Below are 27512 nucleotides of genomic sequence, written 5' to 3'. Positions count from 1 at the left end.
AGAATCAGATAACTAAACAAGAATTTGCAATGCAGTAGGGCTCGCGTTTGGCACCTTATAAGTATTTAGGTCTGCAACCCATTATCAAAAATTACTGCAACGTAGCTTCACTCATATGTTTTTTAGCACAATGACATCGCCAGGTGATGGTAATCACCACAACACAGGGAAGACCCAATGACTTGCGGTGATTATTATATATATTTTTTTATCACAGAAGAACGAGTAATAAGTAGTAAAGTGATGATTAATGGCATTAACCACTAAACTGGAATGCATCTTGATAAAATACTTGGGCTATTCACAGGCCTTCAATGAGGGAGGTGGGAAAAGATTATTGGGTAAGATGGCTGAGAAAGTTACCCAAATATAGAAGTGGCCGATTAAAATTAAGGGTGTGGCTTAAAAGACTTAAGCTAAAAATCTGTGCTCAGCATAGTGTGCCCCCAGACAGGTATTTTGCTACTTCTGTCATTGCATCCAGATATATTAGGCAACAAGTCAGATTACACCTACAACAAGCAGGATATTGGCTTTGTCAATGGTTGTTGGTTGCAGAAGATAAGTAACAAACAACTATGGCTTGGTTGTATATAATATTGAAAATGGTTTAGTTTTTACGGGCAAAGTTGTGGCATAAGGCTAGAGTTAAATCTCACATATGATATAGGGTAGCACACTAAAAACTCGGGACCAACCATATACTTGGGCATGTGCTGGTAATGAACGAAAACCCTCACTCACCCGAGGGTGACATGCTTCATCATTGGGTTCCCCCAGCACAAGGGGACCGCAAGGCACCCCGTGTGGGCTACAACTTGACCCAAGAGGGAAGGAGCAGGAGTACTCCCTGCAGAGTCTCTGAAGCAGCACCACGCGTTGATCAACATATCGAGCGTGATGTAAGACTCTGAAGTCGGTTGAGTTGACACACACAAAATATACTTTAGAGCCCTCTGACCTATCACGTTGAACGACTGTGCGTTTGAAGGTCAAGATCCTGAGGCCTAAGTATACACTTTTATTATGATTTGAGCACTGATACAGCAGAGTGACTATATTTTGATCCTGACGAATGCCTCGAACAGCTATGTCACCTGGGCAGAAACATGTTGATCAATAGATAGGGTATTTCCAACCCTATACTCACTTGCATTTTAATCACTACCACTTAGGCAGGAAGAATAAAATTGTTGCCCCTAAGTAGATAGCTTTTAACCTTCACTTTTTTCAGTTTATCACTTTGCACTCTGTCCCTCCATACCATTTCGAGTTGGTAGATCCAACGCGTGCTTTTCACTCCTGCTCCTTCCCTCTTGGGTCAAGTCGTAGCCCACATGGGGTAACTTGCGGTCCCCGTGTGCTGGAGGAACCCAATGATGAAGCATGTCACCCTCGGGTGAGTGAGGGTTTTCGTCCATTACTGGCACATGCCCAAGTATATGGTTGGTCCCGAGTTTTTAGTGTGCTCGTTGATGGAAAACGGATCCAACCATGGCAAACCATGACAAGTAATGGATGTGGGGTTTGAACTAAAGCCCACTGTCTATCTACACTGCTCATTACCTGACTGATCTTGCGACGGAATGCAACGTGCACAAACGATGAAAAAAGTATAAATACACAGAATAAAGTGGTTTAGTTTAAGGTATGTACCAGACTAAAATCTATAGTGAAAGTATAAATACGACTCTTTCTCTCAAAGTAGAGATGTAGAAGATACAGTACATATATGTTCTCATTTAATCTCTTTAGATTCTGCTGTCTCAATTTCTGTGGGCACCGTGTATAGTCTGTACAACATACAGGTAATGCATAATCAGACTCACCTCAAGGTGGAATGCAACTGTAGATTTTAACATGGTGTTCTTTCCAATAAGTGGATTATCTCTCCCCAGACTATCCAAACATGTGCTGCCACTACTACATTTGATCAGATTAAGTTGGCCATCTGTTGGTAGAAGACACCCTAGATTATACTGAAAAATTAGAAGGATTGTTAAATCCTCTCTTTCTCCGTGTTATAATCCTATAAGGTATTTAACACTAGGAGTTGTAAACATCTTTCTTGTTCATGACAATAGAACATTAAATGAATGGAGTTGTGAGTGCAATTGTGGATATGAGAGTATCATCAGGATATAAATGTATGTCATCTGCATTATGGAAAAAAGTAGTTTCTGAATTTTGTTTTTTATAATTCCTGTCTTTGTCTGTAAATATATGTATTATAGATTTGAAAAAGAGTATTCTGGAGTTATCTTCAATCCTGAAGAAGGTGGTTCAAACAAGTGGTTACCCACTGAAACGCGTCGATGCTTTGTCTGAATAGGAATTTAGGGCCAGATGTAGGTGGCTAAATACCGGTCGGTAACGCCGAAATTCGTTACATTTCTGCCTTACCGACAGGTATGTAGCCATGTGCGATGTAGGTGACTTTAAACCTACATGCAAAATACGGAATCGCAAAATAGCGATTTCTTATTTTGCTCTTGCATGTAAGGAATCGGAAATACCGATTCCTTAAATGCAATGGGGCAGATTTATGACGACTGGCGCATCCCTGCATATCAGCAGGGATGCGCCAGTTATTATGCAAGTGACTGGGGCGTGAGCCCTGGTCAAGCAGCAACCACAACCCTTGTTAGGGTAAGGTACAAGCATACCACACATTAACTTGTGCTCAACCCCCTGGTAGCTTGGCACAGTACAGTCAGGCTGTGTAACTTAGAGCAATGTCAATGTGTAAAGTATTTGTGCATCACTTCAACAGTAAAACATTGAAAACACCACACAAAAAGATCCGACACAAGGTTAGAAAAATAGACTTGAATTTAGTAAGTAAAACAAGACCAAAATGACAAAAATCCAATCAGTAGAATCGTAGTTATCAATTTTTAAAGAATAAACGGTAAAATAGTGCCTAAAAGAGCCAACAGTGCCTATCTGGTCTCGCTGGACCGAGTCAAAGTCAAAGGTTAAGGCCGACCATAATGGAGCGCAGGTAGGCTATAGTTCCAGATTAGTCCTGCTGAAGTTTTATTTTCTCAAGTTTTGTGCCAAGGGTTCCATCTTGCATTGGAGATGGTCATGAGGCGAAAAGACAGAGTCACAAGTAGCAGTCGGCATGATGCAAAGAGCAGGCTGGGTGTAAAAAATCAGCACGCTGGAGCTTCACATTGGTGGTCCACCCAGGATGTCGATGCTGCTGTGCAAAGAGACTGCCAGCATGTGCTGGATTTCATTGCGAGCGCTATGGTTCCAGTATGAACAGGCCTGTTTGTGGTCGCAAAGAGCCCAAAAGCTTGATTTTAGGAGCCCTAGAGCCACACCAAGGATCCTGGACCTGCGAGGCACCACTTGGGGGTCAGGAATCCACTGAGGACAAGTCCAGTAGCTGTTGGGTAGACTGTATATCCCTAGGGGTCAGATCAGGAGGCCAGCAGACTAGCCCTTTGAGTCTCTCTGGGGTCCTGGTTTCTAATTATTCCCCAAGAAAGAGGGAAACCGGCAGTACCCCAGCACAGCAGGGTAGCAGTTGCCTCAGAACAGCAGTCCTGTAGAGTGGCAGTCCTTGTAGCAACTCATCAGTCCGTTTTCCTCGAAGTGAATCCACAGGTCCGGAAGTATTGTGAACAGATAGGCCCCTATTACGATGTTGGGATATACCAACACTGTTGAGGAAAAGGAACAACAACCATGGGTCGGTGGCTCTGCAATCCGAATTAGGATGCGACCGCACTTAGGTCGGAAACTTCAATTTTTCAATGGGAGCATGTCCCAGTGGAGCCCCCCCCCCCGCCCCCCCCATCATCTCAACAAGCATTAGAAATAGGTACACCTCTACCTCTTAGTTGCTAACAGTCTGGGAACGCAGTAGCAAGAATACTTGTTCAGGCATCACTTTAAATGAGATACTTATCATAGCTGAGAACAGTTGTAATGCATTGCAATTAGAGCCCCTAAAAGGCATCACAGTTGAATCACAGGATTAAGCATATACAGCCAGACACCCTAGCAGGAATGTCTAACAACATAACCCCACTGTGCTTATGATTCTACCTTACGCAGGTACTTCACATTACACATGTGCCTTTCAGTTCCTCTAAAAAGAAATGCATTTATGGTGCAATTACACCTCTTCCCCTCCAGGGGATGCCCTTCCAGACATCCCCAACTCAGTCCTTCACACCTTTAGGCAGTCCCTAAGGCACCCCCAGCTGCAGAACACAAAAGTTCCAGCCATGGGGATGCTGATGATGCTTGGCTGAGCCCTTGAAGGGTTATTCTTTGTAGGTCCCCAGAGACTTAGGGAGGGGCGTTCCGTTTTCGTGCTGGGGGAGACTGTGTTGCTCCTGCAGCTCCCCCTGCAACTAGGCACTCATCTTGCGGTGACCTCAACATCCTGCGGCCACCACAAGCCAAGAAAAAGCAGCTTTCCCCTGCAGGCCGGTCCGGGCCTGCAAGGCATTATGGGGCACTTCTCCTTAGCCCTGCATATTATAGTAGCGGCTCTCCCGCTGCTTCAGGGAGAGCCGCAATGTAGCCCCCTGGCCGTGTCCTGCCTCGTTGGAGGGTCCGGTCCCACCCGGACCCCCAGGTGAGCGATGGCAGCTCGGAGAGCCCACCCATGGTTTTTCACTGCAGGCACAATGGTGAGCCACTCGGGGAGTCCACCTCCAGTGACTCCCGCCAGCTCCCTGACTGGCCAGCACCCTCGCGTGTTGCCACGGGAGCCAGCACCCGTCTTCTGGTCTGCCCGCTCCGGAGGGCAGACACGAGGCTGCTTCCCTGCTCCAGCGGGTCTCCGGGGGAGGGCGACGGCACTCCCCCCGCGTCTCGCTACTGATGGGGAGTGCTGCGGCACTCCCCCCTACTCCGTCCTCCATTCGGGGACCAGAGATTGGGTGCCGGGCCCCCGAACATTTTCGAGGGGGTGGGATCCTGGCACCCGGTTGGGGCCATTTTCACGGGGAGCACGATGGCGCTCCCCGACGGGTCTTCTCCCTCTTCAGGGTCCGGAGTTGAGATCCCGGACCCCTGGACAATCTTCACGGGGAGCGCAACGGCGCTCCCTGGCTTTGTCTTCTCCCATGAGGGGGGATGCGCAATGGCGCTCCCCCTCCTCCGGTGGCTTCGGAGGGCCAGGGTGGGCTCCTGGCACACCCCCTTTGGATAAGTTCACAGGGAGCGCGACGGCGCTCCCCTACTTTCTCTTCTTTTGGGGCTACCCCCGGGACCTGACCCACCTCGGGGGCACATATTGGACCGGCGGCGGAGCCCCACACGCTTCGTCGTCGGTCCCTGCAGAGGTGAAAGGTCACCTACCTTCTGGGGGGCATATCTCTGCCCCCAGGTGACTGATCGACTCCATTCTGGCCTCTTCTTGCTCCTGCAGGCGCTCCCCGGTCACTGAGAGCACTTTCCTTTGCCCTCTTGGTCTCCAGGAGGGTGAATGCAGCTGGAGCGGTCTTCACTGGCTCCCTGTACCAGCCTTTTGTCTGGCTCTCTTCCTGGGCCTCTCTTCTCCTTGCACAGAAGCCCAGGCTCCTGGTCACTTGCCCTGGTCTCCTCTTGTGGCGCAAGCCAGGATCCTGGGCCAGTCTGGAGGTTCTTCCTTCCAGCTGCCCATGGTGCCAGGCTCCAGCACCAGCCGTCCTCAGCAGACCATACCCCAGAGAGAGCTTCTTCCTGTGCAAGACATTTTAAAAGAATTTGGAGGGGGCTGGAAGTAAGTCTCTTCTTGCCCTATCAGACAACGACACATTACCTCTCTGCTCCTGCTCCCTCCTTCCTGCCCAAGCCTTTGGGTTTGTTCAACATGGCGTCGTCCAGGATTCTCATGCCACATGGTCTCTGAGAACCCCTTCCCCCCCTCAGTGCCTTCTCTCCAGAGCAGCTTGGTGTCTTCACCAGGTGCAGCTGCTGATGGATGTACCTGTAGCTCCACCCATCTTCTCTTCTTGGAGTGGAGGCCTTCGCCCTTAGAATGCGTGTTGTGCAGGGCTGGGCCTCTGACGCTACAGCTTTGGGTAGGAACGTCATTAATTCAGCCTGGCAGGGTCAGCCCCAGCCAGCCCCTGGTTATGAACTGACTCAGAGAAATATGACATTTCTGGATGACCCAAAAGCAGTCCAAATATGACTTTGGGCTCTGCAGAATAAAGTTATAGTGGACTTTGGTGCATGTCTGAAATTTGTAGGCCGTAGGAAAGTAAAACTAGCCCATGTGCTCCCCATCCTCATAAGAGAATAATGGAATAAAAACAGTAAAGCACACTGAATTTCTATCAAATGTTTCTTCCCATTGTAGAAAGCCTATTCCATGTCACCAACCAGTTCTGCATAAGTCCTGCCACAACATTCAATTTGTAGCTGTGCCTGGGCTGGACACGCCAGGAATCTCCCGAACACTTGTGCACATGCATGTGCACAAGCATGTACACACGTGTCTGCATGTAACCAGCCGGGTGCCCTTGCTCTGGCTGCTGCGCCGTGGCCTACTCGTGCCAGGGGGACACCGGTAAAATACACATGCAGTCCGTTTCATCATGAATTCACTGCGTGTAAGTCCCAACTTATGAGGCTCCCCCACTGTAAAAGCTCAACAAATAGGTGTTCAAAGAGCAAGAAATCCGGGCGGCTCAGATGGTCAGAAACACTTTCTAACATCCTGCCTCATGGTGCCTGCCACACAGTGCCTGCCAAACGGTGCAGGATGTTGAGAGGGGCACCATAGGTGGCCCCCAGGGCAGTATGCGCAGGGCCACGGGGGAAGAGGTCTCTGCTTGGGGCCCCCATCTCGCTTTATGACAGTCCTTCCATGTCGTAAACCGGCATCATGATCCCGATCTCCTAGTGCATCTCCCAATGACATGTTTGTCCTTGCATTCACATCATGGATAAGGCACAGGTGAAGGGGCAAATAAGGAAATGTCCCTGGCAGGTTGCCTGGGTGCAAAATGTGCAACAACATGATAGGTGCACAAGTGGCCTCTAATGTAATACAGAACTTCCACATGGCTGAAAAAAAACTACTGCAAATGCCTACTGCATCCCAGGGGCACCTAGTTATTATAGTCCCAGATGATATTGGGAATCATCCAAGCATTAATTTTATTTCAAAGTGCATCCCATAGGTTGCCCTCTTGCAAGATCCACAACTGAAAAATGGGAGGTCATACTGAATCGTAGCCTGGCGGACATACTTAGCCAAGTGGCATGATCATGCAACTGCCCTCCTCTCTATCCTCCCCTTTGGGTTTACCCTTACCCAGTGTAGGAAACTGGGAAGTTGTGCTGAACGTGAGGCCTGAACAAGTAATAGGTCCACAATTTCCACTTACTGGAACCAAGCACCCCATTGTAGCGCTTGACTCTCTCACGGTAGTGAAGCAGAGCAATGCAAGGCCTATTCAGGGGAGGTGGTGTGGGCTGGTAATCACCATTCACTGGCATTCGATAATAACACTCAATAAATTATTGTCCAGTCAGTACTATTTCTTTAAAAAAAATAAAGGTAAATTTATTACACACACACTACTAAATGCTATGCATTAATTTCCAAAAATATACTAAGGCAGATAGCAAATACCATAGATTACAGTATGAAATCAGATTTGACCTCCTAAAGCATCATGTGCCTCATAATCACCATACCCCCAAGACCAGACAGCGCATCACAGCATAACAGGCTATCACTTTAAATAAAGCCAGCCTATTGGCTTTATCAATGGTCACCACACCATATAACGTAAGCCTTTTGATTTTTTTTAGGGGTGATCCCAACATATAAAATAAGCGTATTGATATTATCAAAGATCATCACATTTGTTGAACATCCACTAGCAACATAAATAAATAGCAATTAAGCTTTAAACTTAAACATAATGTGTGTCTGTGTCTTTTTTGTACACATTAAAGTCACATAGAATACGGTCATAGAATCAACCCCACAAGGACATTGTACTGTATGTGGTGTCTTTATACTCCCTCAAACCAAATTAAATGCCACCTTACATCAAACTCATAGAGAGGACTGTACTCCCATCTGTAGAGAAAAAAAAAATCCAGCCTTGGAAATATTTTCAATCTGATGATAATCCTTGAGAGGGTTCATAATTTCCTTGACCCCGCAAACTTAGGGTCAGTTTTTAAACGTTACTCATCGGGAGGTGCTGTAACTTATACAGCCCCCACAATATTTCCTGAATTCATTGATGGTGCCTCTGCCATCCTGCGGCCAACACAAGGCAAGCAAAATATGCAAATGAACCTCTCCTGAGGGATTATGAGGGTGCTCCCTCTGGGAAGAAGTAAATATTTTAACAGAGTTTCTTCAGCTTGTTTTCCTTTTTTTGTATTTTTAAGCGGAGATGCTGAGTCCAACCAGGGACACCACCAAGGCAGGTTCATTCAGTGGGGCTGCGGGGGTAGCTGCAAGACCTGGGCCTGACTGATGAATACGCCCACCTCGGGGATGAACATTCCTCTCCCAGTGAACAAATAATTTGTGTTGTAGCCAACCTGTTAGGAAGTGAGGTAGCTAATTTGGCTCCTAATACAGGTAGTAAAAGTGACTTACCCTTCTTCTTAAAAGTTACTGCTCAATTGCACCGGGGCACCGATAACAGAGCGAGCACAAGTCGAGCAATCTGCCAAATACAGGTCTCCCCCAACGGATACCCGCACAGGGAAATGCAATTTATAGGTACAATTGACCAGTAACTTTTAAGAAGAAGGATGAGTCACTTTTACTACCCGTATCAGGAGCCAAATTAGCTACCTCACTTCCTAACAGGTCCTGAAGAAAGCCCCCCCGACCCCCTGGGCTTCAAAAGGGCTGAAACATGTCGACCTTTCATATGGAAAACAGGGTGCCATAGAACATATCTATTTCTATAAGCGCACCGCACTGCTTTTAACCTTGCCTCCTCTCCAACTGAATAGAGTCTTTTTGGAAAGGAGTTGGAGCTAATTTTAATTCACCTCACCCTACATTACCTTATCACTGATCACTACTGTAATCACCAGATAGTCAACCTCCAAGTGGAGGAAAGCATATTGTCGAAAAAAGACCCAATGATGATCCTTTCACGTTATGTAAGAAGCGGATAATCAAGATATACCGCTCCACCATACCTGTACGTGAATGAGGGTTTTTTAAGTTGGTCAACACACATGACCCTGGTTGGAACACAGGTACAAGTGATCCATTCCCTTTTGATTATCTACATTTCACATGAAACCAGCCAGGTACCCCTTCCCCAGCTGCGTCGCAGTGGCCTTATCTTAAAAGGTGGCCACATGGTAAACACCCAGAGTCTATTGACCATATGATTACCGGGGGCAAGACACATGTAGCCAGACTCACCCACAGTAAAAAGTCCTGGTCCGAGTGATAACATAAGCACATAATCCCGGTATACTAAATGGGCGGAACCAATTCAGCAACAACCAGCAAGTGGTACACATCCCAGTAAAAGTAATTTTTTTGACTCGGATATTCAAATCTCCCTGAAAAGGCAGCGAGGGATTGGTTGGCATATTTCCAGGTTTCCTCATTTCCGCTGACAGAAGATGTGCTCTATATCTGCGCCTCTTATTGATGGCTTTTCACAACACAATCTGGGAGATGAATAGGCGAGGCAGGCGATGGAGGGGCTGGGCCACCGGGCCTGACAGCCTTCAGCAGTGTTGTGCCCATGTCACAAAAGCCGTGCTGAATGGGATGCTAGATTGGAGGCAGCTGCTCCAGTGATCCTCGCAGTATGTGCTGTGCTCGCCCGAAGCGATACGTGCGTGTCATACCAACGAGCGAGAAAGTGCTGATGCTGTCAGCCCTCAAAGGCTCCCGTCATTGGCTTTTGTATCTCCCTCCTCACCAATTGACTGCGGATGCTGGCAGCAGCTATTTCTAGCTTGGAAAAGAGATCATGAATCAGGCAGGAGAGAGCGATGCCTGCCCAGGTGCTTTACTGTGCAATGAAAGGCATTTAAAATCCTTAGTGCTGCATGAGAGGTCAGGATCTGCCCAGGAAAGGCGTGCATTGCAGGCGACGGAGGGGCTGGGAAAGGGGCATGCAGAAGGGATGAAACTTGTAAAAACCGATGCAGAGTGTGGTAATGCACAGAGTATGAAATGACTGAATGCAAACAGCAGCACAGGTGTACACATGCAGGATGTTTGTCAATGCACAGACAGACATTTGCCAAACCCACTGATGAATTATGGATGAGCTCACAGTTATCATATTTGCTTGGGAGCTTGTCAAGAAGACACACACAGCTATAAACTATGGCTGAAGGCAAAATAAAACGAGTCATCTGACTGTACGCAAGGGCCAGCTACCTATCTAAAATTGGCACCGTGTAGGCACTTCAGGCATAGAAGTGTTTTTGCTTTATGAATCTGTTTTAATGCATAGGTCTTACTCTTCCTCCCACACAAGGATTTTGAATCGCTGTAAAATCTGATGAGATCCATTTGGTTTTAAGGCATGGATGGGGCTCGGGTGGTTTGGGTGGAGGAGGGCACTTGTTGCATTGCTTTTGGTACAGCATGCTTTGCATTTGGTACAGCATGCTTTGCATTTGGTACAGCATGCTTTGCTTTTGGTACAGCATGCTTTGCTTTTGGTACAGCATGCATTGCTTTTGGTGCAGCATGCATTGCTTTTGGTACAGCATGCTTTGATTTTGGTACAGCAAGCTTTGATTTTGGTACAACATGCTTTGCATTTGGTACAACATGCATTGCTTTTGGTACAGCATGCTTTGCATTTGGTACAGCATGCTTTGCATTTGGTACAGCATGCTTTGCTTTTGGTACAGCATGCTTTGCTTTTGGTACAGCATGCTTTGCTTTTGGTACAGCATGCTTTGCTTTTGGTACAGCAAGCTTTGATTTTGGTACAGCATGCATTGCTTTTGGTGCAGCATGCATTGCTTTTGGTACAGCATGCTTTGATTTTGGTACAGCAAGCTTTGATTTTGGTACAGCAAGATTTGATTTTGGTACAGCATGCATTGCTTTTGGTACAGCATGCTTTGCTTTTGGTACAGCATGCATTGCTTTTGGTGCAGCATGCATTGCTTTTGGTACAGCATGCTTTGATTTTGGTACAGCATGCTTTGCATTTGGTACAGCATGCTTTGCATTTGGTACAGCATGCTTTGCTTTTGGTACAGCATGCTTTGCTTTTGGTACAGCATGCTTTGCTTTTGGTACAGCATGCTTTGCTTTTGGTACAGCAAGCTTTGATTTTGGTGCAACATGCTTTGCATTTGGTACAACATGCTTTGCTTTTGGTACAGCATGCATTGCTTTTGGTACAGCATGCATTGCTTTTGGTATAGCATGCTTTGCTTTTGGTACAGCATGCATTGCTTTTGGTGCAGCATGCATTGCTTTTGGTACAGCATGCATTGCTTTTGGTACAGCATGCATTGCTTTTGGTGCAGCATGCTTTGATTTTGGTGCAGCATGCTTTGCTTTTGGTACAGCATGCATTGCTTTTGGTATAGCATGCATTGCTTTTGGTATAGCATGCATTGCTTTTGGTGCAGCATGCATTGCTTTTGGTGCAGCATACTTTGCTTTTGGTACAGCATGCATTGCTTTTGGTGTAGCATGCATTGCTTTTGGTACAGCATGCATTGCTTTTGGTGCAGCATGCTTTGCTTTTGGTACAGCATGCATGGCTTTTGGTACAGCATGCATGGCTTTTGTTACAGCATGCTTTGCTTTTGGTGCAGCATGCTTTGCTTTTGGTGCAGCATACTTTGCTTTTGGTGCAGCATGCATTGCTTTTGGTACAGCATGATTTGCTTTTGGTACAGCATGCTTTGCTTTTGGTACAGCTTGCATTGCTTTTGGTACAGAAAGCATTGCTTTTGGTACAGCATGCATTGCTTTTGGTACAGCATGCATTGCTTTTGGTACAGCATGCATTGCTTTTGGTGCAGCATGCTTTGCTTTTGGTACAGCTTGCATTGCTTTTGGTACAGCAAGTATTGCTTTTGGTACAGCATGCATTGCTTTTGGTACAGCATGCATTGCTTTTGGTACAGCATGCATTGCTTTTGGTACAGCATGCATTGCTTTTGGTACAGCATGCTTTGCTTTTGGTACAGCATGCTTTGCTTTTGGTACAGCATGATTTGCTTTTGGTACAGCATGCTTTGCTTTTGGTACAGCATGCATTGCTTTTGGTACAGCATGCTTTGCTTTTGGTGCAGCATGCTTTGCTTTTGGTGCAGCATACTTTGCTTTTGGTGCAGCATGCATTGCTTTTGGTACAGCATGATTTGCTTTTGGTACAGCATGCATTACTTTTGGTATAGCATGCTTTGCTTTTGGTACAGCTTGCATTGCTTTGCCATGGATTGATGAGAAATGCGTGAAGCCATTTAAATAGCACACAATATACTGATGGAAGTACCAGCTACTTCTGAATGCACATGTTTGAGGATAATGGGTGAAGCTAAACAAACCTCACGATTCAAAAGGTTAAGATATAAGATAATGTAAGACCAAATTTAAGAAATGAAAAACAATAGATGCCTCGTGATCTACTAGACAAATAGAAGTATCATTCTAGAACAGACTTATGAAAAAATCACAGTTAAAATACAATGCTAGTTAAACTAGTAAGACAATGGGAGACCTCATGCAGACAAGATGAAAGTAACTGAGCAATAAGGTATCTCTTTTAGTTTGGAGAAAATGTTATGGAGACCGAATCCCAGGTAAACCAGGACTGGAAAGAATGCTGGTCTACTGCGTGCAATTACTTCATGTTGCTGCAAGACTCCCAAAGATGCCTCCAAGCCTTGATTACAATTGGTGCATGTAAGGTTATTAATTTGGGTGGAGTGCTCAACTCCTTGTAACAATGGCGAAATGGAGCGATGCCGCAAGTAGCCCCTGTAGTAATCGTCCGCCCCCATGGTGTATGAATATTAATATACCCCATGATCCTTTAACTATTTCTGGTGTCAATGACTTAGTATATACATTTTTTTTAGTTTTAATCTGGTTGATTTTTGCCATACAGGTGGCCATTCCTAATTAAACAGGAAATTAAGTGTTTAATAAAGAAATTACCTACAGAACCAACTGTTCTCCATAATATTGACTTTGCATGTTCTGCAGGATACTGGGTTACCTATAAGCCTGGGCAAAGCACTACGCTACGCTTGAGTAGTTTGCAAAGTTTGCGCTACTTCGCACTACGCGAATTGCACGTAGCACAGTGCAAACATGCATAGCGTAGCGTAGCGTAGTGCAGCGGTCCTTTTTTGCTTGCTCGCGGTCCTCAACGTCAAGATGGCGACCGCGAGCAAGCAAAATGACATCCCGGCGAGACTTTTTCCTCGTTCGCGATCAGCAACATCAAGTTGCCGATCGCGAGCGTGGAAAATAAACCTCCTGGCGAGCTTCTCAACGCGGGTAGGTCAGGTTTCTCATTGCGAGTGGTCGCGCAAGCATGCGACCGCTCACGATGAGAAACTACCAGTCCGCATTGAGAAAGCTGCCACTCGAGTAGAAATCTACTCGAGCGGCAGAAAACTACTGCTTGCACTGTGCAAGATGCAGTTCGCACTGATTGCACAGTGCCGGATGCTTGTCCGCACTGTGCAATCAGTGCGAACAGCATCTTGCACAGTGCACTACGCAGTTTGCGAAGCTACGCATAGCTCGCAGTGCACCTCGCGTACCTACGCGTAGCGCTACTTTGCAAACTACGCCCAAGGTTAGTTACCTACCCCATTAGCCATAACGCTGAAAACATTCTGGGGCACACATTACATAAACATTGCACCATGGCAGCCCATTTTTGACTGACATTTGCACTGACTGACCATGAAAAATCGTTTTTTAAAACAAGGCTCAATTGAAATGTTGCTTTAGAATTTGTCAATCAGAGCAAGACTTGCCTGTGTAGTACAACTTTTGATACGCCGGCCCCTGGATTTATAGGAACACCATTAACAAATAGTATCTGTGGGCACTAACTACTTACTTTCAGTGCCCTAAAGCTGAACCCTGTAACTGCTCCCCCCCCCCCCCCAGCATTACTGGGTACACCTCTAGAAGCATTGGTAGCTCGGGGGAGGGGGGGGCGCGATACCGGGTATTACATCTGGAGTTCTGAGAGAGCACTGACTAATGAGGAATTATTTGGAGAATCAGAAAATTGTGGTACTGTTTCTGTATATTATTTATTAGATATCCCAGATAAGTCATCCAGAGACTCTGCCTGCTGAAGGACTGTGGGGGGGGCAAAGAGACCAGATCTTACGGGGTATTTTGCAATTCTGATGTGGCAAGTAACGAATGCTACCGGCCTTGGTACGGGTACCAGAGACATGGTAATATGGCCTAAATGGTATTCCCCAATAGCCTTCAGGAAATGCATCGGCTTTTGACTATGCACTATATTCTCCTTGTATTTCAAATAGCAGGCTGGGTAGTATAGGTTTTCATGAGGTGTCCTGATGTATCCAATTATGTCAATCCTAGAAAATATATTCAAAATCTTAGACCTCTCTACCTTTAACATACACATTGAATCTATTCATGGCCAAATTAAACACGAGTAGGTGATGGCATGAATAAATGCTAAATAGACAACGAGGGGTGTGGTTTCCCTTCAGACACCCGAGTCAAGAGGCCTACAACAATGCGTGCTGCAAAAATAAAGAAAGGGAGTGGCTGAATATGACTCTGTTGCTATACAGAGAACTCCTTAATCAATGAATTTATTTATTTTGGGCTGCGAAAAACAGGTCTGCTGCACAGATCTTTGGTAGGATTGTGTTGCTCAGTTTAGCATATCAATCGTTTTATTGGTGCGTTGCATCGAGGCCCCTGATTGTTGAGAATGGTTGTTCAACTGTGTGTGCTGGCGCCAGGAGTGGTCTGGTCCAGTACACCAGTCATGGATCCAGGCAAAGACAACAATGGGTTCGCCCCTTTCAAAGCAGGCCGAGCGGCTCTAGCACTGGTGGTGCATTGACAGAGAGTTTGAAGGGTGGTCTGCCAGTTCACAGGTCAGCAGAGGCAGGTTATGTTAGGTTACGAACTTCTCCAGAGCGTGAGAATTACCCACATGAGGCGCTGTTGCTTTTATGAGGAATGCAACAATCAGGAGAATTACAGTGTTAAATATAAGTTAAAAAGAAAGGTTCTAGTGAACTCCCCATTGTAAGTGATTGAGGGGAAAAGTACTATCTTCAAGCCTACAAGTTAAACTTACGAGATGCTATCTATTATTAATTTGTTCAAACTTCAAAAATCAATCTTGTAAAACAAGTGCGAGTCCTCACTTTTCTTGTCTAGTTACCTTAGAAGAATACTTGCAGCTAAGCCTGGGTTTATGCTTCATTCATCCATGTCTCTGCTAAATTGGAATATCAAAACCATGGCATGTGATCAGATAAAATAGTTCAGTTTTGTGTTTTGTGTTTGGAAAGGGAGTGCATTTTGAGTACTGCACAACAAAGGGGCATATTTACAACGAAGTGGCAGAGCACGTCGTTAGTCTCCTTGGCTTAACGCCGCGCTCCTCCTCTTTAGAAACGCAGGGCTTCACCATATGAAGCCCTGCGTTTCCCCCTGCGCTGGTGCTGAATGTAGCCGCCTTGTGCCAAAGCACTGTAGTGCAAGGGCGTCTGCGTTGAGGGGAAGATGTTTGTGTGCAGAAAGGTGACCCTTCCTGCTCATAAACAATTCTTAAATGGCGTTTTGTAACTTGTATGCGTGCTGCTTAGTGCAGCACGCATAAAAGTTGCAAAATGTAATTTGTTTTGTGATTTTTTTTTTTATGTACAGGAAGGGTCACCTTCCTGCACATAAACAATCAATGGCATTTTGCTGTTTCTATGTGTGCTGCACAATGCACACACATTGAAACAGCAACAACGAGGAGAAAGAAAGCATTTCTCCTTCTTTTGCCTTTTAAAGACCAGGTTTTCCCAGGTCTTAATTTTGGCGCTGCCTCCTATTTATGCCACCCCTGTAAACAGAGGTCAGCGTCAAAATCATTGGGTGTAGCGGTGGGACGCCCACCGCAACATCCATTGCCCTCCCCTTTAACGCTAAGTGCAGCGTGAAAGGGTGCCTTTTTTACAAGGCAGCATTAAGCCAACTTAAGTGGCCTCCATCGCCATCACAACATCACTGAATGTGATGTTGTGGTGGCGAAGAGGGCTTGTAAATATGCCCTTAAGTGCGTTATGCAAATCAAGAGGTGAGGTAAACTTCAATTCTGTACCAAGTGAAAAGGCTAGTGAGGTAGAATTTAGTGCTATATCCATTGAAAGGGTCCCCAATACTTTGTAGAAATTAGATAAATCTTAGAGAGTTAATATTAAGGCCTAAAAGGTGTTCCTTATAGGAAGATAAAGAGGATATTTTAGCCTCTTGCCCTGCCGTAGCCTCACTTTTTGTGATGCAACCGAAGCGCAAACCATATTTTGGAGGCCACACAAAGCTACTTTGCATGGCATTGAATGGCCTCATATATAAGGAGTAAAGCAACGCAGTGCACATCGCTGTGTTACCTTACTTGCGCTAATGAGGCATTCCATGGGCATTGAATAGGTGTTCCCACGCAACACCCATGGATTTTTGACTATCCTAGATTTACAAGACTATGTAAACCTGGGGATCCGCAACGAGGAGAACTAACTTTATTTCCTCTCCTTTTTCCCTCGTTCTATGTGTGCCGCATTATGCAGCAGACATAGAAAGAGGAAAAAACCTCCTAGAATTGTTTTTGTTCAGGATGGTCCACCTACCTGCATAAAAACAATCCTGCCTACAACACAGACAACCTTGCTACTGTGCAGGGGTGCCTGTGTGCCTGTGTTGGAGCTGCCTGCCAAAATGGTGCCAACGCAGGGGGAAAGGACAGGAATGCCCCGTATGCCATGGATACAGCGCATTCCTGACCTTTCCGTTTGACCCAGGACAGTGCAGCAAGGTGACTTCGGCACGTGCTGCCCTGCGTCAAATCCCCGTAAATATGCCCCTAGGTGCTTGCCTTCTGAGACCAACTGGGCAGCATGCCTGGCATTAGGCATGGACGGCGCCAATGGCTTCCCCGTAAATGTGCCCCTAGGTGCTTGCCTTCTGAGACCAACTGGGCAGCATGCCTGGCATTAGGCATGGACGGCGCCAATGGCTTCCCCGTAAATATGCCCCTAGGTGCTTGCCTTCTGAGACCAACTGGGCAGCATGCCTGGCATTAGGCATGGACGGCGCCAATGGCTTCCCCGTAAATATGCCCCTAGGTGCTTGCCTTCTGAGACCAACTGGGCAGCATGCCTTGCATTAGGCATGGACGGGCGCCAATTGCTTCCCCGTATATATGCCCCTAGGTGCTTGCCTTCTGAGACCAACTGGGCAGCATGCCTGGCATTAGGCATGGACGGGCGCCAATTGGTTCCCCGTATATATGCCCCTAGGTGCTTGCCTTCTCAGACCAACTGGGCAGCATGCCTGGCATTAGGCATGGACGGGTGCCAATGGCTTGGCTTTTGGTGTGATTGCACACGTGGCCTGCTGTCGTTTTTCTCTGCACTGGCTCCATTATGTCTGAAGCGAACTGGACCACAGATCGCAGTGAAGAGCTGTATTAGGGGAAACTGCTCGCCTCACTATAAACACAGGAAGCCTGACAGCCTTCTCCCAGTCAGAAATGAGCCTCTAGCCCCTGCCACTCCAACAGAAGACTGCGGTCCCCATTACAAGGGGGTCGGGTTTGCATCCCCCTGCATAAACCCCTGTTTGCACAGGGTTCGGAATTGCCGGTTGGGTGGTATTTACCGCATCCACTAATTACTGGGTGCATTAAATGTCTCACCTTTGGTTACATTCTAACAGGTGAAACCTTGTTAGCCTCCCCGGCTAAATACTGCGAATTCATATTTTACACTATGTTGTCTGAGGTGCACAGCATCTCGGGTGTCACTTGGCCCCTGTCTGTCCTTTATATCCTTTCAACAGTCAGCAAACAAGTTGGAACTGTGTAGCTTGGGCAACGCTTGGCCCTGGAGTTTATAAAATGGATGATGGAAATGAGTTTGACTCGGGGATGCCAATATATTGATGTTTTATCCCTGATGTACTCTACTTTTGTTTTGAAAAATGTCCTGTTGTCAACTGTGTCCAATTCTTCCAATATATCAATATTTGCAGCTTTAAAATCCCTGCTCTGCTTGCAATTCTTGTGCCTTCTTGGACCATTTGAAAGGACTGTGCAATTTTCCATGCATACATTCAAAATCCGCTGAGAAAAAAGTTGTGTCTGGCACCGAGTCCTGCTCTTGAATGTGAATCAGTCCACGACCTTGTCTGCTGCAAACATAGGGACGTGCCTGCAGCTGCAGGCGCGCGCCCTTCATCTCCCACCCACACTTGACTTAGCTTCTATTGTTATTCTCTTTTAAGCTGTCATTGTCACTCTGTTGATAATGGGTGTCAGCGAGTGCCTCGCGCCCACGCAGGCCCGTCTGTTCCTCTGCACTGGGGCTGGTTTGTGTGAAGCTTCAGATGTGTGTACATGGATGTGCTGGTGATGCTGCGCTTGTTGTACATGTGCCCTAATCCTCTAAGGATGCACTTATTCTTATCATTATTGATAATAATTCTTGTATAGCGCACAACTACCTGTGAGGTTTCCCAGCACTGGAGGACATTGGTCCGTAACCTGCGTGCGTGACCTAGAATTGCCAAGTTTTTAACTGTTTGCAGAATAAGATCAGGGCGTTGCAGCCTCAGATTGACTCAGGGAGTGTGTTCCACAGTTAGGGCAAATAAAAGAGAAAGACCGACCACCTATTCAGGAGTGTCTGAATTTAGGGACTAATTACTAGAGCGCAGTGTGTGGTAGGGACCATAGGGTCAGCCAACTTTTGGAAAAATTCAGGGCTTGTGTGGGTCTTGATTTTAAACATGAAGCAGAGAGCCTCAAAGTTGATGCGTTTGTCCACGGTAACCAATGGAGGTCTTGAAGGAGACCGGACACCGGGGAATGTTTGGGAAGCCAGAAAAGCAGCCGTGCTGCAGTGTTTTACACCAACCGAAGGCGTCTGATGACTGCCTTATCAGCGGCCATATAAAGGATGTTGTCACAATCTGGTCTAGAAAAAATCATGGCTTGAATGCCCGTTCTTTGGGCAGAAAGGGGGAGCAGCCATAGAATCTTTTTAAGCTATTTAATAGTAGCAAAACAAGAGGAGGTAATTTTGGCTACTTGCAGCTTCATGGACAAGGTGGAGTCCAGCCAGATGCCCAGACTTTTCACCTTGTCGGCCGGTCCGGGGATTGAACATAAAGTGTCAGGCCAGTGCTTGGGGCCCCAAAGTAGGGGTTTTTTGCACAATATTAGCGCCTCAGTGGTATCCTCATTTAGTTTAAGGGAATTAAAGTTAATCAAATTGGCAACATGGCTGAGGCAGGAATTAAGATCTTGTGTGCCAGCTTCCCGTTCCGGAGACAGCAAGAAGTTGATCTGGGTGTCATCGGCATAGTAAAAAATAGTCGAGCCTTGGCCTTCCACTGGACCGCTAAAGGGCAGACGTAGATGTTAAAGAGCAAGGGGCTAAGATCAGATCCTTGTGGGACAACCCAGGTGGGTGCGCAGTATTGGTAGGAAACACCTGAATGGTGCGGTCAGCCAGAAAGGATTTTAGCCAGACAAGTGCAGCATTTTGAAGGCTGGGTTCTGCCAGTCTGTCGATCAGCTTTTCGTGAGACACAGTGTCAAAGGCCGCACTGAGATCTAGGACAATCAGTTCAGCCATGCCACCCCTGTCTAACAGTTGGCACAGGTGTTCTGTGAGTCCCAGCAGGGCGACTTCTGAGCTGTGATCAGCTCTAAATCCTGCCTGGGAGGAGTGAAGGGCATTTTGATTTTCTACATAAGTAGAGAGTTTAGAGTGAACATGTTTTTCTAAGATTTTCGGCTGAATGAACAATAGTGAGATGGGTCTGTAATTTGCCCAGTTAGAAGAGTCTACGTGGGTTTTTTAGCAAAGGGAGTACCATGGCATGTTTCCAGGTTTTAGGTATGTGCCCTTCTCTTAATGAGGAATTCAAAAGATCCACTAATAGAGACAGGATATGAAGACTCAAGTAGCTCAGCTTAGAGGAGGGAGAGGGTCAAGGGAGTAACATGATTTGATGGACCGTAATAAGAACATGAGTCGGGCCACATCCAAAGGGGAAAAGAGTGTAAGTGGGATGGTAGTGGGAAGCTATCTGATGGAGTTACTTCCTTGTGTGGTGCAGGGTCGAGAATTGGATAAGGGCAAGCATTTTCAAGTGGAAAGAAGACACTAGCTTTCGTGGCCAGAGTGAGGCAGATATTTGTTACCTTATTCACACAAAAAAATCTGCCAGGGCTTCGCATTGAGCCTGCGAGAGTGAAGTACAGGGAATTATATTACTGGGGTTGGAAAGGTCTTAGATGACTTTCAAGAGGGGCTTTTGACAATTTTGTGCTTTTAGGTTTTGGTCAGAGTAGAAGGCAGCTTGGGAGATTCGGCATTGAGCATGATACATATTCTAGGCTGTCTTAAAAACTGATTTTGTGTCATTATCATATTGCTTTTCCAGCATCTTTCAAGTCTTTTACATGATGTATTTTCTTCCTGTAGGGTCTCATTATAGAATGGGGATGAAGGGTCCTTCCTGGCCCCAGTTTTAAGTTTGGCCGGCAGGATTAATTCAAGGGAGTTTCGTAGCCAGTTGTCAACCACGGGGTGGTCAGAGACAACTTGGGATACTAATTGGGGGAGAGTATTCAATAAACTAGTATTAAGAGCTGTGATGTCCAGTTTGGTTCAGTTTCTGGTCATTGCTTTAGGTCTTGTAGCTGTAAACGGGGATGGGGGAGTACATGATGGGGAAAATGGAATAAATGCCTGCATTGTGAAGTCAGTACGGCATAGGGGCAGTTACTTGTTTAACCTGCCCTGTTGTTCAAAGACTCTATTCCATTTCATTGATGTTGGTAAAATATGGCTTAGCAATATTTGATAAAGCTAAACTCCTCTGCATTTTAAAGATCTTTTGTCTTAATGGGACTTTTTCTTTCTCTTTTTTCCTAGGTAAGTAGCAGTTTTGAAGAAAGTTTAGAGTCCTGTTGGTGAGTTGTCTGTGTCGTGATTCCTAATCGCCCCTATGCATATGTACTTCAGATTCACACCCAGTAGGACAATGCGCCTAATGTTGAACATTTTGAGTTAATGCCTGGCCATTCGTTTGAAAAAATGGATTGACTTCTTACAAAAAAGTCTTTCACACGCATTTACAATGATATTTAGCCACCTGTGCAGTTTCTGTAAGAAAGTGTCAATCTCCAGGTGGCTTGTGAGACTCACAAATCTGTTGTCATGTTAATTTTGCACTCTTGCATCTTTGTGTACTGTTATGAAAGATGGAAGCCACGGCCTACCAGGGCCAACATGACAAATACTTCATAGAAATGATTCAGGGAGGTTTCTTTCTAGTTGAATTTCCTTTTGGTATTTATAATAAAATAATCTTTTCCCGATTGTAGCATTAGATTAGATTTGACTCCAACAGTGAAGAACTCATGAGGTCTATGGTCAGTCCTTAATGATTCATTGTTTTCAGTTACAAATTCCATAAAAGCTTCAGTTTTTGTTAAATCTGATCACTATCCATCATTTTGACACACGTGTGGTAGTATTGTTAATGTATCTGCAGCTTCACTGAGCTCAGACCAGGAATCCACATTCAGGCGTCGGGGTGCAGACAACCTTTACAGCCAGGAGCATTGGGCATTGCTGTATGATGTTCTGAAAGAGGCATCAAGGTGAAATTTCAGCCATTTAAATGAATGCAAGGCTTATGTACTGCAGCGAGGCACCATAAACTGATCCGCCTCAAAGATCTGCCTGATTGTGGTAAAAGATTTGGAAGATGTCAGGCATGAGTTTCCTTCTGAACACTTGGCAGGATAGACACCACAAGTGCATTCTTCAGCTTGAGTCATTATAATGTGAGACATCTACCTGCTTTTGAACTGATGCATTTCAATGGCAAATTATGTGCATATTTGTGGTATTTGTATAGTGTGAACCTTGCCAAATGATTCTGTTGCTGAGTGCAGAGTGTGTGCTTCTGTACCTTCTTCCTGAGTTATTGTTGGCACTCTGTTGTGTGCATATCTAGCTTAGATAGATGACCTTGAAGGTAACTCTGGCCTTAATGGGAAGCATTCAAGCAGGTTCAAGGCGGGGGGGGGAATAGCCTACTATGGCATTCTAAACCAAACAAACTAGGTATAGAGAATCCTAAAAACCCAGGAGGAAAGTGGTATCGCAAGTAATAAAAATGAATAGATAATAAACAAGAGAAAATGTAGACCTTAAGTCGAGCCCTGAGGTGGGCAAACTTTGAGTGCGAAGTCAATATAAATAAATACCACGCGCGTTCTTCATTAAAGGACAGCTCCTCTTTCAATATTTGAGAGGCATAATGGATTTCGAATCTTACTGGGAAAAATATGGACCTATCCATTGAATTTTTTAGGGATATCCAGCACAATTTTTATAGCATGCTCACCTGGACAGCTTTACCTCTGAGAAGTGAGGGATATTTTTTATCTTTTAAAAGTGGAAATAAACATAATAAGAGATTATAATAGCTGTAAAGAGTCTATATTACTCCTAACACCCACCCCTTTCCTTTTGAAAATCTGTCATGTACAAAGAGGACTTACCCTTATATCTTGGACGTGTATCTTCAATGTATGCATGCATTTTTTAGACTCGGGTGTTCTGAGAAAGGTGACTTAAAGAATGTATGTCCACCAACATTGTTTATTGTCCAGTGCATTTTACCGGTTTCTGGAAGAGAAGGAAGTTAGATGATCATGAAGAACTGGGAATACATGCACAGGGAAAGAGGTTTTATAGGAAGACTGTTGTGAGGTACTCTCAAGTTTCACTGATATATCTGTACTTGAAACAGGCAGGGTGATTTTACTGTTGTGAATGTGTTTTGTATATGATGTCTAATTTGTAGATGCATACAGATAGATTGGTATAAAAAGGAAATAACTCTTCACTAGAAAATGTGTTTTTTAAATTGTAAATTGATACCGGTTTCTTCTGATCTAGGGTATGAATGAAGTAAAAGTCAAGTTACCATAGAGCTCTAGTTTCTAGTTAGTATGTTTTATATGTATTAGCTTAAAACCACGTGGACATAAACAGGTTGATGAATGGCTGAAGGTAGAGGTGCTGATCGCTAACTACTTGTGAGGTTTCTTCTATGGAGGAGACTGGGAATCAAAAGAGAGATTTCTCAAAGTAGAGAGAGATAATGGTGGGATGTACTAACCGCAAATCTAATTTGAGTGTCAAGTTATTTATAATTCTAGAGTGATTCACCCAGATCAGGACAATGAGATCAGCAAGAGAAGTAGGTAAAAACTAGTGGATTGAGGGATCTCATACTCACACTATACGCCCAGGGAATCAAGCGATTGTATACATCTGCTTTTATCGCTGATTCCAGAGCATCATTCCAGTTTCAGTAGTAGGTTTGGCCAGGCCATTTACCTCATCAGACATTTCCTCTGAAGGCTGGAACCATGCAAGGCCTGTTTCTGAATGCCCACTCCCTGCAGGCATTGAAGCGGTGTAAGCTCAGAGAGGGAGAGGAGGGAAAAGAGATAGACGCAAGAGAAAGAGAGCAAAAGGAAGCAGAGAGTGAGAGAGGATGAAGAGACATCTAGGAAAGAGGCAAAAGTGATACAAACAAATCATGGAAAGAGAGAGGGGGATGAAGGGAGCAGGGCTGGTTTGAAAAGTTTTACTAGGGATTCTTTTGGTTCCCCGTCACGTCTTGCTAAGGAGCATATGTCCACTGCCATGCCCAGACTGGAAGCCAGACTGTTGTGGATCTCGAAGGCTGCGATTGTCAAGTTGATTGCGGATTTTGGAAACAACAGATTGTTTAAGAACTTTGAACATGGTGGGAAGGTTGACTTTGAATTGGAAACAATGGCTGAATAGCTTCTTGAGCAGAGTATAATGAAAGCTTTTTATGTGTTACTACGACTTTTCCTACATCACAGAGAGGCGTAGGATTCAGAACAAGAGTATGGCCATTTTGTAGGGAATTTTATGGGTACAGAAGATTCATTGGATGAATCCCAAAAATGTTCACCTTTATGTTGTTTCCATAGTGTTGTCAATAGAATTGTAGCCCTGTGCGCGGAATCCTGGGTGCTTTGATGTAATATCCAGTTGTTTAATCTATCACTTATAAAGGCAGGGACTTTTGTATTAACAGTCTCTTTAACACAGAATAAAATGTAACTTTTTTATTATGAAAGGAAAAATACTCTGCTAAAGATCTATTAAAAGCTACATGGCACAAATAAATGAGAGTTAAAGTAACCGGTTCACTATGACTTTGCACCAAGTTTGCATCACAAAAGTGACACTAATTAGCGCAAAGTGTAGAATTGGGATTTTCTTTCTAGAGCAACATTAGGCATGGAAAGTAGATCTTAAGTAATGGAGTAGCCAATGGGTGAGTCTTGAATGTTCCCATGCAACCACCCATGGACTTTGATGCTAGGCCCTATCTTCTAAAATGGTAAACATGGCTTTGCAGCAAACTATTATGTTTCTTGGGGACAGGGCTGAAAAGGAGAAAGGTTTTAATTTCTCCTAAGTTTTCAAACCAGTGTAGGAAATGTAATAAGCTATGTCTAAGCATAGTATTTTGGACTGGAAGGGTAGTCTTCTAGTACAAAACCTATGCTAGACATCACACACACACACACATACATGCTCACACACAGGCACACCCTTACACTTTGTTGCAAGGGTGTGTGTGTGGAGCAAGGAATTCTTGAAGAGCACCAGTATAAGGGGAGAGAGAACAGCACCATATTTTGTTAGATATGATGCTATTCTGTTCTCCCTCTTTCAGGCAACACAGTGCAACGGAGTAACTTTGGTTGCTCCATTCTGTGCAGTCCTCGTAAATTCTCTGCATAATGACAGCTTTCCATACAATAATTGGGGCACAGACTACCATCATGACAGTGATGATTTTAATTGGAATTTCTTTAAAGTCTTTTCAAAGTAAAGATGTGGTGTTCAAATGAACATGACCTTTCCAGAAGCAACCTTATTTTTCCTATAGTTGACTTGTGTCTGCCCTGCATTTCAACATTTAATCTTTCTTCCATGTGGACTTTGGCTACGAGAGGATGGGAATTTAGTTTAATGACAAGGAACAACCATCAGACTGCCTGTGTGTTGGCCCCAGCAATGGCACTGGGCTCCTCATTTGGCACAATGGCCACCGGTGTCCTTTCCTCCCAGTAAGCTGAGAGGAACTTAGGTTCACTAGAATTTCATTACATATGCTTTATCATTCTAACAATTTGTAAGGATAGAATTCACATTTGGATGGGGGCACATTTTCATTAGTATCCCTTTATAAGAGACAGATGATAGTTCAGGTTAGAAAATGTCTGTTGCTATATATGGATTTGACTAGCAATATAAAGTAGTAGATTCTCCTTTAAGTCTACAGCGCTGGACCACAAATGTTATATTCCTATCTAGCTCTAATCACCCTTTGTTGGACAACAGTTGCACTATCCAATCACTGGCTTTAATGGCTAAGAAGAGCTTTCAGAGGGGGACTGTCTGGACACTGACTGACCACAAGAGGTAGTATGACCTTATATCTTCATATTTGCACTGAAGCCCTGATTTGTCTGATGGAATCCAAGTTCCTCTGAGTGGTATACAAAGATGTGAAGGTTTCTGTCACATATTGAGTTATAACTTTGGGGGAAGGGGTACCCCTATAAACTCAACACACCAACGCTGGTTTGACGAAAACAGAGTTCTGAAAGGAACTCTGCTCAACTTCAAGAAGCTGTGGCACATATAGCAGGCAATCCCAAGAGAAGTGTGTGCTAAGTTCAAGCAGTACTAACTGTTTTAACGCAAAGAACACAACACAATTAAATTCCCAAACCAATTTAGAAAAATATGGAAACGTTTAATGAGCGAAAATACACCAAGTTTATCAAAATAGGTTAAGGAGAACCAGACGCATGGACTTTTAAAGTTTTAAGGCACAAGGAGCCTAGAAAGAAGTCAAGCACTATGAACAGCAGTTCACAGTGGAGCGGGAGCTAGGCGCAATTTCCCGCCAACCTTAATGGATTATAGGTCAGATACACCAGTGGGTTATCCTGGTCAAAGGGTTTTGCCTTCAGACTTTGGGCTATATGTACGAATTTCACGGATTGTGATTTCCTAATTGCGATTCTTTCCAAATCATAATTAAGAAATTAAAATTCCTAATGTATGAGACCTATTGAGTTTCATTCAGTGATTCCTAATGGGGTCTCAATCGACCTACCTCATGAATATTAATTAGTTAGGTTGCAGTTTGCTACCCACTAGAAATTGCAGCCATCACAGGGTTGGTGACGTGCTGGGTTCGGAAGACCACCATGTTTGTGATAGCGTTTTAATGAAGCAATCTTTTTTTGGTTGGGGGGGGAACGCAGCCCGTCTTCCTTAAAGGAAAAGCAGGATGCGTTTAAAAAGAAAAAAATGATTCCTTGAATTGAGGATGCGTCTTGCAGCGGCGGTTCTGAAGAGGCTGTTGGCTGATGGCGATTTGATGTGGATATTTGTGATGAGCCCTATCCACGGTGCAGCGGCAATGCATCAGTTCTGCTTGGAGGTGCACCTTAGGCCCACTTCCGAGGGTCCTGGACAGGGGTGGCACTACTTGGCAGGGTTGACTCACAGATGGCAGAGTCCTGGTGCAAGGTAGTTGGAAGCATGTTGTGTGCCTGAGGCTTCAGATCAGGAGGCCAGTCAACTAGCCCTGTGAATCACGCTGAGGTTCTGGGTTCAAGAGATGCAGGTCCAGTCCTATTCCCTCAGACAAGAGGGCAGCGTGCAGCAGGTCATGGCAGCAGGACAGCAGTCCTTCAGAGCAGCAGTCCAGCAGAGTGGCAGTCCTTTCAGCAGCACAGCAGTCCTTCTTCCTGGCTGAGTATTCACAGGTCATGATATGTACCGAAAAGGTGGTATCTGAGGTCCAATATTTGTACCTGGTGTCCTTCCTCTAGAAGGTGGGAAAAGATTCTAGAAATTCCCATTGTAGTCCCAGGCACTCTGCCTTCCCTGCCCTGGTTCCAGACTAACTGCAGAGGGTATGCAACTCTTTGTGTCGAGGCGGGACACATCCTATTCAAATGTGTGTAGGGCTGTGCCTCGCTCCTCCCTCTCATCCTGCCAGTGATTGCCCATCTAGGCACACCTAAACCATCTAGTGTATGTGGCTGTCTAGGAGGAAAACACAAAGCCCAACAATCAACTACATCCAGTCATACGACCCAGAGACAGACTGGAGGCATCTAATGACTAAGGTAGGAAAATGCCAACTTTCTAAAAGTAGTGAGAAAATTAGG

General features: G+C 45.1%; 1 long non-coding RNA gene across 1 annotated transcript in view; it reads left to right on the top strand.

The window, feature by feature from the left end:
• LOC146865350 (uncharacterized) overlaps nucleotides 1–26054 on the top strand; it is a 305614-nt gene extending 279560 nt beyond the window's left edge. Inside the window, exon 2 of the long non-coding RNA XR_014970086.1 lies at nucleotides 21124–26054. This is a non-coding gene — a long non-coding RNA (uncharacterized LOC146865350). The remainder of the gene's footprint in view (nucleotides 1–21123) is intronic.
• The last annotated feature ends 1458 nt before the right edge of the window (nucleotides 26055–27512 follow it).

The sequence above is a fragment of the Triturus cristatus genome, chromosome 2_1 (assembly GCF_964204655.1).
Source record: "Triturus cristatus chromosome 2_1, aTriCri1.1, whole genome shotgun sequence".
NCBI classification, from domain to species: Eukaryota; Metazoa; Chordata; class Amphibia; order Caudata; family Salamandridae; genus Triturus; species Triturus cristatus.
The sequence above is the reverse complement of the archived record's forward strand: the minus strand, read 5'-3'. Positions and strand labels throughout refer to the sequence as shown.